Source organism: Balaenoptera borealis (genome assembly GCF_965194805.1).
Source record: "Balaenoptera borealis genome assembly, chromosome: 5".
In the NCBI taxonomy this organism is placed as follows: Eukaryota; Metazoa; Chordata; class Mammalia; order Artiodactyla; family Balaenopteridae; genus Balaenoptera; species Balaenoptera borealis.
This window is the reverse complement of record NC_138862.1, coordinates 27,861,923-27,879,429: the sequence shown is the minus strand read 5'-3', so window position 1 is coordinate 27,879,429 and position 17,507 is coordinate 27,861,923. Positions and strand designations below refer to the sequence as shown.

The 17,507-nt window shown below is 34.2% G+C and overlaps 1 protein-coding gene across 11 annotated transcripts in view; it reads left to right on the top strand.

The window, feature by feature from the left end:
• The window catches only part of LOC309628712 (uncharacterized protein), a 454,132-nt gene that overhangs the window by 142,645 nt on the left and 293,980 nt on the right, over positions 1-17,507 (top strand). For 7 of the 11 annotated variants that reach the window (XR_014244646.1, XR_014244647.1, XR_014244648.1 and 4 more), the window contains exon 4: positions 10,360-10,408. The exons of the other annotated variants lie outside the window; for them this stretch is intronic. The gene's annotated coding sequence lies outside the window, so the exon portion shown is untranslated. The remainder of the gene's footprint in view (positions 1-10,359; positions 10,409-17,507) is intronic. 11 annotated transcript variants of the gene reach the window in all.

Here is a 17,507-nt window from a genome sequence, read left to right as displayed (position 1 = left end):
GGATGAGCCAATTGTAACTATCACTTCCTAAATTCCATTTTTAAGAGACATCATTTTCTTGCTTGAAATCAGCTATGGCAGAAGTATTTGCATCATAGAAATCATCAAATACTACAAATCAGAGCTTTTTTTTCCTTTTTTTCAGAACTGGTTGTTAAACATTTACTGGCACACCATTATCTAATTTCTTCTGTCACTCCATCTCTGTAGGTAAGTTATGACCACTAACAGGTCAATAGGTTCAGAAGTTTTCTATTTATCAACCTGTCTAAAATACAAAACATTTTAAATCAATTATGAAGACTAGACATAAAAGAGATAGGCAGCTGTGGAAAATAATAGACACTCCATTTTTTCTTTAAAGTTTTAGCTTTTATATCAGGAAGTAGTATAGTTTATCTGTCTTACTTCTCTAATTTACCTGAGTAAACATCTATGTATATATTCCTTTATACTTTTTCTAACAAAATATTTATATAGTCTGATATATAATTGTCTAATCATTTCTGAGTGTCTGACAACAAATTTCTGAAAATTGCCAGACAGGTTTTAAATGTGTCTCTTAGACTTGCTTCATTATCATCCAATTTTTATAAAACTGAGACAAGGTATCATGAAGTAACTTATACTTTTGTATTGAATCACTTAATTTCAGGCATTTTATCAGTCGTATTAACCCACTTGACCTCTTGAGTGAGATTATGAGGAGGAAACAAAAATGCAAAATCTATGAGTAGAGATATTGAAATACACATTTTTGACAGACAAGCCACTTAGTTCCGATTTGATATTTTACCTGTTAAATTACTGTGAGTAGGTTATAGCTGAAATCTTTAAATATTGGGTGGACTATAAGTATAGATATTTGGCTAAATAATATACGACTTAGAATCATAAATGGATTACTCTTTGGCTTTATTGCTTGAAGAATGGGTTCTACAGTGACATGTTTTGAAGGGTCTCTGAGATCTATTTTGTGACAATAAGTAGGGTGATTTATAGTATGGTTCTAATTTACCTTCCCAATCACATGCACCCAAAGCACTATGCACTTCAGCTTATATGGCTCTCAAATTAGTTAATTAATCTGAGTATCTATTTTGGGGCCACGTGTTATGCTATTTATTGGAAATCCAAACATGATTAATACATGGTCTCTGCCCCTCTGGAGCCCACAGTCAAGTATGAAAAGAAAGCAACTAAAATGTGCTGGTATCATGAGGGAAAACCATCTGAATATAACTGTCTACTTTAGATCTAACATGCATCTATATCATGAATGCCAAGAATTCTACGACTTTAATCCCAGCATCTCATAGACTTTCTATATTCTACTCTCATCACATAATATGTGTCACAGAGAGCTTCATATTCACAAATATAATTATGAACAGTACACTCAAGATGGCCAGGACATGATTCTTAATATATAACCAAGTAAAGAGTAAGTGGAAACATAAATTACAGTAACTAGCTGTACATTCTATTTATAAAAACAAGGAAGTAGTATATACAAAGTCAAGATGCTCAAAGAATATTCTGCCATTATCATAAGATAAACATCATTATCATAAGATATCAGACATTCAACTTAGGCAATATTGTGTGTGTGTGTGTGTGTGTGTGTGTATGTATGTATGTATGAAAAGAAATCTGTGTTGAATACTCATTGAATAAGATATTTCTTGTAGTTGAAAAAAATCATTTGAACATACTAATATCATGCTTCTGAGAAATCGAAAGCCAATCGAAAGTTGTCAAAGGTTTTACTTTGTTATCGTATCAACCATATTGGACATAATACACAATTTTAGCATTGGAAAATTCTCTTCCCTATGCCAGATAATATGGAACTCTTTTCTCCTTCAAATATACTTCACAATTGTGAAAACATATTAATGCAAAATATTTACACATGAAAGGTTTTCAAGTGACTTATTTAATATAAGGTATTTAATGAAAATACTTTTGATTTTTGATAGATAATTTATTAACACTATTTATCAAGTTATAAGCACTATTATCTTTCAATTTTAGAAGGAAAAATTGTCCTTTTATATGTTTTTTAAGAAGCTGTCTTGCTTTTTTATAACAAAAAAGTTGTTTTTTAAAAATTTCTATCTATAGAATTTAATTCATCTTATCAGACCTAGCTCAACTCTCCTCCCTTTTGTAAGTTTTTCCCTTCTTTCTGGAACATCTTCACTTCCCACCTTTCCCTCCTTTTTATCCACTCACGTTCTCTTTCCTTCTGTTTCCTTTATATTTTTGCTGAGGCAAAAAAAGAAAAATAGATGGCAATGGGAACATTTTAAAATACATGCAGGTAGCACAGGGAGATCAGCTCGGTGCTTTGTGACCACCTAGAGGGGTGGGATAGGGAGGGTGGGAGGGAGGGAGATGCAAGAGGGAAGAGATATGGGGACATATGTATATGTATAACTGATTTACTTTGTTATAAAGCAGAAACTGACATACCATTGTAAAGCAATTATACTCTAATAAAGATGTTAAAAAAATAATAATAAAATAAAATAAAATACATGCAGGAATCTTCACACTCCAAAGCTGTAGTAATTGAGTATAAAACTCAGCTCTGAACTTTCAATCACATTTTTAAAAATGATTTGTCTCTATCTTAAAAATGCAAAATAAAATAACCTCTCACCCTTCTGAAAGGGGAGATGAACTTCCTGCTCTTGTCCATTCTTTGATCTGAGGCATGAGGGGTACATGTGTTTATTATAAGCCGTATTTAGGCTCCATTACTGCCTTGCTTTCCAAAAAGTAGTGTTTGTTATTACTAACATAAGATCACCAAAAGCAATTTCCCTTAATTAGCATGTCACAGACTTCATATTTTCATTGAACATCAAAACCATTCTACTTAGCTGTTGTATGTGTGTGTATGTGTTAACCCCCAGATGTTAGCATGTGTTGAAACAGGCATCTTTCAATACCTTGTTTTTACAGATGGCTGCCAACTATTGTGCTTGCTATATTACTTTGTGTTCCCTTTGGTATTTTTTTTTTTCTCAGAGACATGATAGAATCCCTAATATGCCCAACAGACTGCTCAGATTTGTGTTAATTAAAAAGAGACTTTTTTAAAATATATGTTTTTCTTTAAGGGCCATATTCATGGACCTAAACTATGTTCCTAATTAATATTTATTATAATACTGAGTATTATTTATAATAATAATAGTAATTTGTTTCTCTCCAAGGGTAGCATTTCTATATGATGATTCTATTGCTATATATTTATGTATATATCTCCTATATTATGCTATATATGTATACCTATATTTATATCTATGAAGGCAGACAGATCTATATTCAATTTTGTATCAGGTAAGCTGTTAACTTTAAGATTACTTCAGATCACCAGGGGATATTGTTAATATTCAGATTTTGATTCACGTGTCTGGGATGGAGTCTGAGATTTTGCATTTCTAATAAGACCCCAAGGGTGACAATGCTGCTGGCCTGTGGAACACAGAGTGCCAAGGAGTCAGAGAGCTCCTAAAAAGGACTTCAAGTTTTGACTTTGCCCCTGTTTCTGATCTTAACCTAGATACTTAATCCTTTTGATCTTGTTCCTTATTTATAAAATGGGTGGAATCTTGTTTCTCCTGCCTTTTCATGGACTTGTTCTGTGGTTCAAATTAAATTAATTTAAAGAGTGCTTTTTAACAAAAGAGCACAGGAAGAGGTAATACAGACAGATATTTCCTCTTATCCTTTGAATATTATACTGTAAATAAATGACCTAATTTCTGTTGTTGTCTGCCCATTTGGATTGAAATGATGGACCTAGTTTTAAGATTATCTTCTGATAGTTCTTTGTTCTCATATATCCTTCTCTTTTTGTTCATTTACTCATGTATTAATCCAACAGATATTTATTGAGTAGCTACTGTGTACCATGCATTGTGCCAGCTTCTGAACATACAATTGACTCCTTCCACTTCTACTTTTCTTCATTCTCTCAAATAATTTTTTTTTTTACTGATTTCAGTCTATGGTTTATTTTTCTCTTATCTTTCTTTGTCCCTTCAATAGAGTGTTGGGATCATTAATCTGAAGGTTACATTTTTTTTTTCTCTTTGAATAAATTTTATCCAGTTCCACAAATATTTGTTAATTCTCCACTATGTGGCAGATTCTCTGCAAAAGGAATATAAAATTGAAGAATTTACAGAAGGAACAGTCCCTTATCAAATCATTTGTGTTCTACTTGGGGAATGGAATATTTAACAATTCCTTAAATAACTATATTACAAGGCAGGATGTTACTAGTATCATCAGACTTTGAAGAATGCTATGTGAAAGGAGAAAAATCACAGCTGGCTTGAGGGGTTTGCAAAGTCTTCTTAAAGGTGGCTAAACTGTGGCAGAAAGAGATGAGAGACAGAAGAGGGTAGATATTAAAGATGGAGCAAATCATACCTTCTCCCTCTTTGCTATTGTTCATGTTGAATGACTTAAATAATCTGGCAAGGGTAAAAAGATCTTAAAATATTTTTTTAGGTATGTATGAGGTAAAGCTGGAAATTCTCATAGAACTCACACTGTGATGGCCTCGAATGACAGCTACCAGAGTCTGAACTGGTTTGGGGGTTGTTAAGGAATCTTTGAAAGTTAATGTTACTGTTGGCTTTCCTGCCACGCATTCACAGTCAACCTTTAATTCAGTGTGTGGAATTTAAACACAAATCAACTGTATGAACTCAGTTCACATAGAGCAGATTGGCAACCTCCTGGTAATCTTTTGCGAGTTTTCATCGGACCGGCATGGCATCATGGGCATGGTGTAATGGACTGTGTGAGGACACCTGGCTGCTAGGTAACCCTGTTCACTAACTTGCTAGTCTGTTGACCTTAGAGAAGGCATTCACCTCTGTGAGTCTTAGGCTCTTTTTCTTAATGATTGGAATAATAAACTCCACTTTTTTTCAGAGGTCATTGTGAGAGATAAATATGGTAAATAAACTTGAAAACGTAAGCTTTGGAAGTATAAAGGTCTGTACAAATATAAGCATTCCCCCTTGAATTTTTTCTCTTCCTTCCCATCCCTCTTTGGGGTGAGGTATTGGAGGAAGTGATCCTTTCTTCCTCCTTTTCCTTCTCCTTTAAATGAAATACCATCTTTTTACTCCATCGTTTTAGGACTCACTGTGCACTTTTTGAGAACACATCTAACAATTGACTTGTTTTACCTGTTCTTTTTTAAAACCCTAAAATCATCCACAAAGCTGCTCTTTCTCTTTTATCCTGTAATGAGTTTTTATTTATGTGCAGACTATACTAATTGCATTATTATTCTGACCTTAGTTTATATATCACCTCTTGATATATCCACCACCGACTGGCCACAGAACCCCCCATGGGGTCACTCATCATCCTCCTTGATATGCTTTATGGCACTTTTCATTACCTTAAATTACTTTCTTCTTGTATTTGCTTATATATTGTATGTCTCTTGAGTCAATAAGATTTTATTTGTTCATTATGTGACATGACAGTGTGATATGAACTGGTGATAGGAACATAGAATCTGAACCAATGTTTATGTCCTTAAGGAGACAGACAGTAATAAATATTGATAATATCTATGTATGTGTATAAATATCAGGTGGTTAAAAAGAAGAATGTGCTACAAAGAACAGAGCAAGCTGAAGGATTAGACAGGAAAAGTTGTTATGCCATTCTGTGTTAGATAGATACTCAGGGCAGGGTCCCGATTAGGTGCTACTTATTCAAAGACCAGAAGGAAGTAAGGGAGCGAGACAAGAACACATGTAGGCAAAAAGGGTTCCAAGCAGTGAGAACTGAAAGTGTTTTGTTTGTCTCTCTCTCACTCTTCCTTTTTTCCTTCTTTCCTTCCTTCCTTCCCTCCCTTCCTCCCTCCCTCTTTCTTTCCTCCCTCTTTTCTTCCTCTTCCTGCTACTTTTCTCTTCCTCCTTCTTCATTTCTTCCCTGCTTACTTTCATGTCTGCCTTCCTTCCTCTTTCTCTTCTTTCTCCTCCTTCCTTTCTTCCTTGCTTGCTTTTCTTCTTTCCTTCCTCCCTTCCTTCATCTGTCCTTCCCTCCATTGTTTTCTTTCTTTCTCTCCTTCTTTCTTTCCCTTTATTTTATAACATTATAACTATGTATTTATTGTTTATAAATAAAGTTGTTGATAAACATTTACCAGCACGTCTCTGCGGAGCCATTTGAAGATCACTGCAGCAGTCCCAGTGAGAGATGGTGGTGGCTTAGACCAGGGTGGTAGTGAAGGAAGAGATAGGAAGTGGTCAGGTTCTGGAAGCAATCTTCAGAGGAAGCACTGACAAACAGCTTTGCTGAATGATTGATAAAATGGTTGAGAAAATGATGCAGCAAGGATGCCTTCTAGGTTTTTAACCTAAGTAATCAAAAGTATAGCTGCCATTGATTGAAATGGAAATGGCTTCAAGAAGAACAATTTTGGGAGTGAGTGTGAATAATTTGGTTTTGGACATATAAAGATTGAGATGTTTATTAGGTCCATCCAAATGGAGATGTCTTGTAGAAAGCTGGATATTTGAGTCTGACACTCAGGAAAGGAGTCTGGATTAGAGATATCAATTTGAGTATTATCTGTAAAGAGAATGGTATCCCCCTGTTCTTCATAATCTAAATGGGGACTATTTGCATATCAGTTTTTCAAGGTTTTCATGCAGAGTAGAAAAGCCATGCCATTACATAGCTATTGCATCTTGTTGAGACTGCTGAGTCAGATGTTCTCTTGATACATTTTTTTTATACTATAATGTCAGCAACTAAGTAAAATTTGCTATGAATTGATTGAAGCCCTACTTGCTTTTTTCCCAATTCAATTTCATACTTATGCTTCTTGCTTCTTAGAACCGATCAGCTACAGTCATCACTTCTCAAAATCTGGTTCCAGGACTCAGAACTGCCTGCATCAGAATTAAATGGGTCTATTTTAAAATGTAGAATCCTGCACTCAAATACTAAATCATATTAGTCCAGCGGCCTAGGAATCTGCATTATTAGTATGCACATGAAGATTTAGCCACTCCTGCTATAGTGTGTAAATAAAAGTATAGTATCTTTTTTATCTTTTTTTAAACTCTCCCACTGCAAAAAATTTTTTAATGATTTTTTATATTTATATAGTTAAACCTGCCCACTCATATTCTAGGTTGCTTAGATTAGAATAGAATTGATTTCAATCATAAAAATTAAATCACTAGTTAAGCAACTTAATAACAAAACTAAATTTAATCATTCCTTCTTTTTTCTTTCAAAAAGTGTAATTTTAGGATATACTGCAGCTTTAGGATATACTATTAAGACAAAAACTTGGTTTCAATGGTAGATATTGAATTGCTGTGGTAATTTTAAAAGGTTGTTAAATATTTCTGATTCTCCCTTATTCTGGGCACATAACAGAATTGTATTGCATTTCCTAGTCCCCTTGTGATTTAAGTGGGCACAGAAAAGGAGTAGAGGCCAATAAGTATTATACCTAGGGCCAGAACATTTATAGCCAGTGTTCCTTCACCCTTCTCGTATCTTTCCCTGTACTTGAGATGGAAGCTGCTCTGTTATCCTGCTTACCTGAGTTACTACAATTAACAGAAGCTCATCTGCCAACCTGCAATAACACAGTGTGAATGGGAAATGCAACTTTGCAATTTTAAGCCACTAGGATGGGGATTGATTACTGCAGCACAATCTACTTTCTCTAGCAGAACTGAGTTACTTGGGCATGAGTTACCTCCCATTCAATAGGCTGATATTGTGAATTGACTTAAGCTAATTTATTCTTCAACAATTGTCAGGGATTTTTGCCGGTATACATCTCTTCTCTTATAACTATGATACCAGAGAGTTTATTTAAAAAACAAACAAAACCCAAAATAAGTTACAAACCAATTTCTGCAAACGTACACACTTTTCTTAACAGTCAGGTACAAAATCCATCAAACAGCCCCTTCCAATAATCTGGGGGTGGTTTCCCCTTGTCCTTGTCAGCATGTCATCCAGCACACAGTAGGAAAAGTTCGCTGATGTACGACACACCATATTCTGGTGTCAGGAGAATGAGCCTTGTAGTAGTACCAGGTGAAGAGGTCACCTTCTAAGTTAAGGGATGGGTAACAAATTAAATAGGATTCTAAATCTAGGGTGTCAAAGATTTTAGCCTCTTGGCCTTATACTGGCACTTTTATACTTTGCTCACAATGAGGAGATGATTACCCAGTATTTCTAGCCAGTCGTACATCTTGATCACCATCGTCTCACCAGTGAAAAATTGTCAAAACTCTTTGTAAATCACCAACCCCCCCATGTATAATTTCACAGAGCAATATTTGGAAATTCCAAGCATTTGTCACAGTTACCCCTGGAGTGCAAACTATAGATTAGACACTTTAAATCTTAACCAACTTGAGAGTGATTCCCTAACTAGAATTCTTCAAATCTTAACTAATTTTTCTAGTTTGTAAATTAAAGGTAAACTAATGTACTTCATACCATACTTACTGGAGCATTTTAAAGTAAATTACAGGCATTAACAGAATTAATTATGGATTTTAGTTTTTCCCCCCATGTTCTACTAAGAGTACAAAAAACATAAAACTCACCAGAAGCGTACAGTATTTTACTTAACAACTGTAAATCTATTAGTACATGATTTTTAATAGTTTACGTTAGACTTTCTCAATATTTTTGTTATTCATCTTGGTTCCAAACAGATTAAGAATTATTTGTAGTTATTTAAATGAAAAATATATAATTAAACTGTTTACATATTGTGTAGAGTTTTTTAAACAAAAAAAAGACTATATTGACTTAATATGAAAATCTTGAAATACTGGGTTATAAATTTAGATTCTGCTGCCTTCTTTCTGCATGTTCATGGTCTGGAAAGGAGACTAGCCTCCTTAATGTTTTAGTTTCCAAATATTTTGCCAACTATGAATGAACTAGGTCAAAGGTGGAAAGCATTCTTTCTACAGCCTACATGAATATTCTGCTGTTTGAAAAACTGGACTAGCCCATCAATCATGTTAATACTGTAGATTCTCACAGAGTTGAAATATAGCCTGTAAAACCTTATCTTATGTAAGCATATGTTTTCCAAAATCTTCAGCTCATTTCAAATTATTTTAGTTACTGCTATGGATAAATAATTTCTGGATGCCTAGGACAGCATATAATATTGGTAAGAAAATTAATTGTAAATAGAGCATACAAAATGACTTAAAACACTTCTAAAAAACGTAGAATAGTTTTAAATATTAAAATTTTAGACGTTAGACTTATTTTTGATGATATATTTTAATATTAACATTAAAAAATAAAACTGTATTTAAAAAGTAGCATTCTACTAATAACCCCTGTGATTCAAAAAAACATTTTTAGTATAGAATTAGAAATATTAAACAAATTAATGGGTGGTGTTTTGTAGGTTCACCCATATGACAATCTTTTGTCTCGAAAATATTTGTGGTATTTTGGAAACAACTATAACTAAAAATAGCAAGAGCACAATTTGACTTCAAAGTCAATTTATGTAAACTTAACTCTGGCTGGACCTGTTTAATATTTTTACTAATTTTAATCCCTGTGAATTTTGATGTTTGGAAGTTGTATATTTCCAAATTTATTTATTTATTTAATAAAAACATTTTAATGATTAATGTTTAGACATTATTTAACATTGTGGGTATATCCAGATGAGCTAAAGCACACTTTGACCGCACACTATTGAATGTTATAAGTTTCTGTATTGAAATATGTAAAGACATTCGCAAACTAGTACCTAGGAAGATGTGCATTTAAGCAGACCTACAATGAATTGGATTGATTATTCCTAGCAACATACTTTATTGATATTATTGATATTGTTATTGTGCAGTAATTTTTATGGAATCCAAAAGGATGACTATTTTTACTATAGGGAAGGTGGTTCCAGTTGACAGCATGTAAACTGCAATGTTTAAATGTTTTAAACTCCCATTTAAAAAAAGACATTTTGGCTTTAAGATTTTTTTAAATAAGTGTAAATTGAACACTTTGACTGTATGTTAATTAGTTCAGGGAAATTTTTTAACTTTCAGTTTTGTTGAGGTATAATTGACATAAAATTATAAGATATTTAAGGTATACATCATGGTGATTTGATATGTGTATACACTAGGATTTCCCCATCTGGTTGATAAACACATCCATCTCCTCACATATTTATCTCATATTTATTTATTTATTTTTTGATGAGAACATTTACATTGTACTATCTTAGCAAAGTTCATGGGAATTTTTAATGATGACCATATCCTCATTAATTCATTTTCCTTTCAGGTTATTGATCATTAAAATGCCATTGTAAAGGGATGACTCAGAAATAACAGTAAGTTGAAGGACATATCATTTTAATATTGTACTATAACATATCATACCATATGTGATGACTTTTTTCCTTCTAATTTTGTACGCTAGTGTAGAGCATAGAATGTGACCAGAACCCCTAGACCTTAAAGTATATTTTTCTGTGAAGCCAAAATATTTTTAACTAAACTCTGCTAGTCAGTAATTTTTGGATTTGGCAAGTTTCAGTGCAGTCCTGTTTTTGAGAAAAGTCAACAAAAGTATTTCCCTTCTAATTCAATATTCTTTTTTCCCTGAAACAGTTTTTCCTTTCGGTGCAAATACTTATGAACTCAGTATTTTGACAGTAACAATAATATGTTCTTTTTTTTTTTTTTTTTTTTTTTTGCTGTACTGAAAGTAATGTTTATGCTGGATTTAAACTTTTGTCAGCCAGATCTACTTATTAAACCAAATGAAATAGGTATGATAAGAACGACTTCTTTGTTTTATTGAGTTACATGACCCTTGTTAGTAATACACTTATGTCTAATATTTATATATTACCATTGCTGTTTCAAACTATGAATCTTAATGTTTCATGTTTTAATAAACTATTTCGATCAGCCATATGTTTTCTTCTGAAATGGACATACATCATATGCAATGGACTGGAGGAATTATTTTGCCTTTTCTCATGATTCATTAGAATAATTTAAAATATCTGTTCTGGCAAAATTATCAACCAATACTTCAATGAAGTGCTATTTTAATGCAACAGATTTACTTCCTCTCCTGACATTAAGATATACTTTTTTGCTTATAACATTTACTACCCAAAGATAGCTGTTATAAAAAAATACTTAATAAAGATAGCCTCAGGCAAGCATATACAGTGGAGAAAAGACAGCCTCTTCAATAAGTGGTGCTGGGAAAATTGGACAGATACATGTAAAAGTATGAAATTAGAACACTCCCTGACACCATGCACAAAAATAAACTCAAAATGGATTAAAGACCTAAGTGTAAGACCAGACACTATCAAACTCTTAGAGGAAAACATAGGCAGAACACTCTATGACATACATCACAGCAAGATTCTTTTTGACCCAGCTCCCAGAGAAATGGAAATAAGAACACAAATAAACAAATGGGACCTAATGAAACTTAAAAGCTTTTGCACAGCAAAGGAAACCATAAACAAGACCAAAAGACAACCCTCAGAATGGGAGAAAATATTTGCAAATGAAGCAACTGACAAAGGATTAATCTCCAAGATTTACAAGCAGCTCATGCAGCTCAATAACAAAAAAACGAACAACCCAATCCAAAAATGGGCAGAAGACCTAAAATAGACATTTCTCCAAAGAAGATATACAGATGGCCTACAGACACATGAAAGAATGCTCAACATCATTAATCATTAGAGAAATGCAAATCAAAACTACAATGAGATATCATCTCACACCGGTCAGAATGGCCATCATCAAAAAATCTAGAAACAATAAATGCTGGAGAGGGTGTGGAGGAAAGGGAACTCTCTTGCACTGTTGGTGGGAATGTAAATTGATACAGCCACTATGGAGAACATTATGGAGGTTCCTTAAAAAACTACAAATAGAACTACCATACGATCCAACAATCCCACTACTGGGCATATACCCTGAGAAAACCATAGTTCAAAAAGAGTCATGTACCAAAATGTTCATTGCAGCTCTATTTACAATAGCCAGGACATGGAAGCAACCTAAATGTCCATCGACAGATGAATGGATAAAGAAGATGTGGCACATATATACAATGGAATATTACTCAGCCATAAAAAGAAATGAAATGGAGGTATTTGTAATGAGGTGGATGGAGTTAGAGTCTGTCATACAGAGTGAAGTAAGTCAGAAAGAGAAAAACAAATACAGTATGCTAACACATATATACGGAATCTAAGGAGAAAAAAAAAAAAAAGGCCATGAAGAACCTAGTGGCAAGACGGGAATAAAGACACAGACCTACTAGAGAATGGACTTGAGGATATGGGGAGGGGGTGGGGTGAGATGTGACAGGGTGAGAGAGTGTCATGGACATATATACAGTACCAAATGTAAAATAGATAGCTAGTGGGAAGCAGCCGCATAGCACAGGGAGATCAGCTCGGTGCTTTGTGACCACCTAGAGGGGTGGGATGGGGAGGGTGGGAGGGAGGGAGATGCAAGAGGGAAGAGATATGGGAACATATTGTATATGTATAACTGATTCACTTTGTTATAAAGCAGAAGCTAACACACCATTGTAAGGCAATTATACTTCAATAAAGATGTTTAAAAAAAAAAAATTAATCTTAAAAAAAAAAAAAAAAGATAGCCTCAGGAAAATAATGTTAAATTAGAGACAACTTGTGAATTAAAATATACATATATGTGTGTATTCACGTACAAATACACACTCATAGAGATATATAATAATATATCATTATATATTTACAGGTATGTAATTATATATTATGTAAGTATATAATAATATATAATTGATTTAAATAAATTATATAAGTATATATAAGTAAATTATGTAAGTATATGTAAATATTTAAATCTATATAATTATATAGATATATAATTGTAAAAGCAATATGTTGTAAAACTCAAAACAGATTCATGTAAGAAAGTTACTAACTCTTTCCACCTCTTGGTCTCCTTCCCGCCTCTGGGGTCGCCGATGCCAAAGTTGGTGTGTGCCCCTCTACCTCACTCCTGCGAGCTTCCCCACTCTCAGAAAGCACAGATGCACATTTTTATGTCTTTTTGTCAGAAAGGTTTATTTTTTCTTTTCTTGTTTGTTTTTATAAACAAACTACCAAGAACATTGCTCTTTAGCTTTTTTTTCAAAGTTATCCCTTTAAGTTAATATATGTAATATTCCATATTATGGTGTCCTAACTTTTAATTAAAGAAAATAAAAATCTGGATGTTCAGTGTCTTCCTTCTATCACAGCCCTAGATTAGAAGGCACAGATACTGCCATAAACGGCAAATCTCACTGATATTTTAACTCCAAAACAGATAGCCAAATGAAAATGACTTGAGGCCTATATTAGAGCAGGATATCAAGATTTAAGAAGTGAATAGTAATTCAGTAAACAATGAGTTCTTGAACTGATTTATTGTACATGTGATCTAATGTTATCCATCTCCAACAATATATGATCCCCAAAGCAGAATACATGCTGCTTTGCTATGATGTAATGGTTGCATTCTTCAGACAGTACATTTGATGAAAAAAAAAAAAAAAAAATCAATATAAAACCATGTTTCAGTAGAAAGAAATGAGTTAGGGGGTGGATTTGCTAATTTTACTAACCTTCCATCGGTGGTTTAAATTCAGGATTCTCTTTATATCAAGATTAGGCATAATGAAGAGAGCAAAAATAAATTAAGCCATGGACTTACATAAATGAACATAAATTTAAAAAAACATAATAATATCTGAGAGTAAATAACTTTGCTTATATAAAACACAATTAGCGATTTTGTTTAGAATGGCACAGGTCATCAGAAAGCGATATATATATATCATATAAAATATCATAATACATGTCATACATATCCATCATTTTTATACATTACATATCTGCTGATAATACTGATGTTATGTCTATTATATATTTATTTATTTTTATGTATTATACTGATATAGTAAACTCACCATGCTGATAGGTGCATCTGACTTTGCCCCCTTAAATTTTGTGTAGAAAAGATATTTTTATTTTACAGAATTTAAATACTAACACAACAGCATTACAAAGCTAGATTGTGCATTTAAGAAGTTTCTTAACTAACAAGTTTTCTAAAGTCTCTATGTAAGGGTGTGTTGTGTGTGTGAGTGTGTGTTCAGCCTCAAGCCTAGATTTGGAGCTAACTGTGTGGGTCAGGCAGTTTAAGCCCAGCCAAGTGTGAAGAGAAACTTGATAAGAGTGATTCAATTCAATCCATCAGTGTTTACTGAGCACTTACTATGCACTAGGTAATCTTTTAAATGGTAGAGTTACAGTAGTGAACACAAGTTCGGACAAGCATAGCTTTTACATTCTAGTGGTAGTGATGGGGTAGAAGGGGGGCAGGCATTAAACCAACAACCAAATAAAAAAAATGTTATACTGTTTTTGATAGTGTCAAATAATGGGAAGAAAAATAAAGTTGGGTGGGAGGTCAGGGGGAGGATATCTTCTATTTTAGGTTGGGGAAGGCTTTTCTGACTTGGTAGCATCTGAGGAGAGACTTGAAAAAGTGACGGAGTATGCTTACCATAAGTTTTCTGGGAAAGAGCATCTCAGGCAGAGGGAAGAGTCAGAATCAAGTTCCCAAGGAAAGAGGATTGTTTTTGGAGAGTCCTGTCTCCAAAGAGAGAGCACATATTTGAGCAATACCAGTGAGGCCAATGTGATGGGGCAAAGTCATGTAAGCTCTTGTTGGCCATGTTAAGAATATTGGGGTTTTCTTCTAAGTCAAATGGGAAGCTATTTTGATCAGAGATGTGAATTGACTTACATTTTTAAGAGTGCTGTGCTCTGTAAAGAATAGCCTGAGCGAAGGGTGGGAAATCATTTAAACACTTACAGTACTTCGAAAGAGTGGACTTAGATCCACTTGGTGCTTTTCAACAGAACGATTTGGATACCATAATGTTTGATTTATACTGTATTTAGTATTCATAACAGACTAGAATAATATTTGTAAAATCTTTAACACAATATTGGCATACAGTAAGTTCTATGTAAATACTCTTTTATTTATTTATTTATTTTTGGCTGTGTTGGGTCTTCGTTTCTGTGCGAGGGCTTTCTCTAGTTGTGGCAAGCGGGAGCCACTCCTCATCGCGGTGCGCAGGCCTCTCACCATCGCGGCCTCTCTTGTTGCGGAGCACAGGCTCCAGACGTGCAGGCTCAGTAATTGTGGCTCACGGGCCTAGTTGCTCCACGACATGTGGAATCTTCCCAGACCAGGGCTCGAACCCGTGTCCCCTGCATTGGCAGGCAGATTCTCAACCACTGTGCCACCAGGGAAGCCCCTATGTAAATACTCTCACCTTCATCCTCTTTGTCATCATCATCTCATCGTCATCACTGGCATGATCAAAAGGCATAATAGATGCCCTTAGGGAAAATGACAGTTCCCTCAAATGTTTTTTTTTTTGGTTTTAAATTTTTAATTTATTATTTATTTATTATTTTTTTAAATTTTTGGCTGCGTTGGGGCTTCGTTTCTGTGTGAGGGCTTTCTCCAGTTGCGGCAAGCGGGGGCCACTCTTCAGCGCGGTGCGCGGGCCTCTCACTATCGCGGCCTCTCTTGTTGCGGAGCACAGGCTCCAGACGCACAGGCTCAGTAGTTGTGGCTCACGGGCCCAGTTGCTCCGCGGCATGTGGGATCCTCCCGGACCAGGGCTCGAACCCGTGTCCCCTGCATTGGCAGGCAGACTCTCAACCCCTGCGCCACCACGGAAGCCCCCCTCAAATGTTTTTACAAGTATGACCCTCTATTCCTCACTAGAATCAAACAGGAAGGATTTTGGGGTGTACTATATACCACTTAGAATTGTTTTAAGAATAATATGTATAACATCTAATACTTTATTCATTTTGAACTTACCTCGTAAATTATAACTAAAACCTCATTTTTTAAAATAACAGCTAAAATAAACCTGCTTGCATTATTTCTATTTACATTTTAAAAATTAAGTCTTAATCAAACTTTTATGAAAATATCATCTGAAAACCTAAATATGTACATTCATTCTAAGCTGACTTTTCTGAGTACCAGTTAATTCTTAGATATGACTATCTTCTGTGTATTGATGTTTTGTATAATTTTTTTCACTACTCGGCCTAAATTGATATAGCTGACACACACACATACACAACCTGCATAACATTAGCTGTACACTTTAAAATCCAAGGCTTAATATGTGGAGAGAAGCATAGTATCAAAAATAGTATTTTTGTTTCTTCTTCAACTTATTAGTTCTTTAGTTTCCTGAGGACTGCTTTTTAACAAAGGGTACACAAATCTGTTTTGTGTGGTTTTTAAATTCTTGGTGCGTAATTTTTTTGTTTTGTTCTTTGGGTGGGTTTTGTTTGTTTTAGGCTGGAAAAATGATGAATAGTGCTAATTTTAACTTGAGCTTCAAACACTGATTGATATTTTAAGACCTACACCTTTGATATGGTAACAAAATAAACAAAAACAGGCCAATAAGCCAAATGGAGAAATGCTGGTACAGATAAAATGTTTTAGTTTTCTGATCTAGGTCTGGCAACCCAATTTATATACTTTAGAAACAGGTATATTTACCTATCTGGTGTGTAAATAAACTGGATAATTTCAATATAGTCCACATTTTGTACATTAAACTAGAAGAAAAAAATATGGAACATATAAAATCATAAAAGGTATTAGTAATGCTCAGAAATATAAACTGACACCAGGAGTATTTGACTTTTAGTAAACATTTCCAATCTAATGATATATAAATTTGCATACCTAAGGCCAGATCTGAAATAGTCTAATGGTGAAATTCAATCTGGTTTCAGCTAACTTACATATGATTAACTAATAAAAGTTGACACTGAGCTCATTTTGTATTTTAACTATAAAACGTATGTTACAAAAGTTAGTTTGACATATGTCAAACCCCTCAAAATGTATGTATCAATATTTACATAGTATTCCTTCATAAATCTTTATGGAATGATCTTGAAATTAAATTACTGGTCTTTAGAAAGTTAATATGACAATATCTAAACAGAGTTGAGATCTCAGACATAAAAACATAAGTTCTGATCTATTTGCCTTTGGCCTAGCACCAAAGTACCTTCTGAAAGAGTCACCATAGAAAGCTGTTTGTGTGTCTTTTCATCCTGCTACCAAGTGAGCATACATAGCTCAGTTGATGTCTAGAAGCTGTTAGATTGTGCAAGCAAAGACGAGGGTACTGCTTTTCTTGCTAACAGTATAAGTTGCCATTGTTTAACCTCTAGATCTGGCCCTGGAAGAGAGTTTGGTCATCAGTACTCAATCTGGGTGAAAAAACGGGCAGAGTAGGGGTGAGAGAGGGATCTAGAGAGAAAGAAGGCAAAGGCTCAAGTGAGCCCCAGC